This window comes from Akebia trifoliata, chromosome 3, assembly GCF_017979445.1.
Source record: "Akebia trifoliata isolate Shusen 1 chromosome 3, ASM1797944v1, whole genome shotgun sequence".
In the NCBI taxonomy this organism is placed as follows: Eukaryota; Viridiplantae; Streptophyta; class Magnoliopsida; order Ranunculales; family Lardizabalaceae; genus Akebia; species Akebia trifoliata.
In genome coordinates, this window is record NC_141377.1 from 10,110,817 (window position 1) to 10,112,662 (window position 1,846).

Consider the following 1,846-nt stretch of genomic DNA (forward strand, 5'->3'; position numbering starts at 1 on the left):
AGGTCAACAGCAACAATGTGGTGATATAGTCGGGGTGCCGCAAGTAAAAGTTTTTTTTTATTTTTTTACACCCCCTTAACAACATACTGTTTGAGTTGGTGTTTCATAAGTAAAAATCGAAAGTTTCTTTTCACATCATCTTCTTAAATGGTTTGGGGCTCATTGTCTTCAACTGAACCAAACCAGAAACTGATCTGGTCCATCGTCTTCAACAGAGGCTTAAGATTTTCTCTCTCTCGCTATCTTTATCTCCATGCGAAGGTGTTCTCTGCGTGAACTTGAAGACGAAAATTGGTTGGATTTTTGCTGCTCTGCCAGCAAATATTCCCGACTTTTACAGAAAGAAAGACAAACAAGTAGAGAGAAATAAAGAACAATAAGGCGAAGAAGCAAATCCTAATTCGAAATTAGGATTTTGATTTCTGGTATCTCTTCTCCAAAAACCTTAAATTTGTTCATCGAATTCAGAACAAGCAAATGGAGAAGAGAGGAGAAATTGTTTCCAATAGCACCGAATCGAAGTTTCCCCTAACCTTTTGGGAGGTAACCATTGCTTCGGCCGTCGTCCTCAGCTTCGTTTTAGGACTTCTCTGTGTTTACCTAACAATGCCAGCTTCGGATCATAGCTTTCTCAAGCTGCCTCGGAGTCTGGAAGATCTTCAAAATCTTAAGGATCACCTTGAGGAGTACACAAGTGACTACACCATGCAGGTCCTCATTGGATGCCTTGTAGTCTACATTTTCACGCAAACTTTCATGATTCCGGGAACTGTTTTCATGTTTTTGCTAGCTGGTTCCCTTTTCGGAATCTTCAAAGGCGTCGCTTTGGTTGTTTTCGCTGCCACTGCTGGTGTTTCTTCATGCTATTTCCTATCAAAAATTGGGGTTGTTTTTGCTACCACTGCCGGTGTTTCTTCATGTTATTTCCTATCAAAATTGATAGGGAGACCCCTGGCGTCCTCTCTCTGGCCTGATAAACTCAGTTTCTTCCAAGCCCAGGTGGGTAAAAGAAGAAAGAGACTACTGAACTACATGCTTTTCCTAAGAGTAACCCCCACCTTGCCGAACACATTCATTAACGTAGCTTCACCAATAGTAGATGTGCCTTACCATACTTTCTTCTTGGTGACCTTCGTTGGACTCATTCCAGCTACTTATGTGACAGTCAGGGCTGGTATAGCTCTTGGAGAGTTACAATCGCTTGGTGACCTCTATGATTTCAAGGCAATTGCCACTCTTTTCCTCATTGGGGCTCTCTCTGTGACACCAACACTGATAAGCAAGAGCCAGTCATAGGAAACCTCGGAGGAAATTCCCACTCAATTTTTTGTGGGATCTCCTGATCCTTAGCCAACCAATTGGATATCACTGCGTCTGTACAGAAAAGCATGAAATAAACACAATGTGCAACTCTTTCGAGGTCAAGAATTTCACTATAAAGCTGCATCCAATGGAGAATCTTCCATGAGTGTGGCTGGTCTATCGTTTGTTCTAGTGGTTGGTTCAAAGGAAGTGTGCCCCATATCAGCCCCATATGCCAAAAACTAAATGATTTGTTCTATATCTTAAACACGTTGATTGGATTATCAAAATAAATAAATAAATAAATAATAAATTTCTTAGCTCATCAATCACTGTTCCATCCTCAATATCCCTTTGAGATTTCGGATTTCTTCGGATCATCAAAAGTGACCCCCGATTGGACTATTAATATTTTTTTTTTTTTTTGGAAAATCTCAAAAGATTAAACTTGTGGTTTATCATGTGATATTTGATTTTTTTCTTGGTGCATTATTTTGTTGTGATACATAGGTAATTGCGACTTGACTAAGCGATTAATTGATCT

General features: G+C 39.9%; 1 pseudogene; it reads left to right on the forward strand.

Annotated features, from left to right (window-relative positions):
- The first annotated feature begins 214 nt into the window (after positions 1-214).
- Positions 215-1,578, forward strand: LOC147405950 (putative membrane protein At4g09580 pseudogene; annotated as a pseudogene).
- Positions 1,579-1,846: the final 268 nt, after the last annotated feature.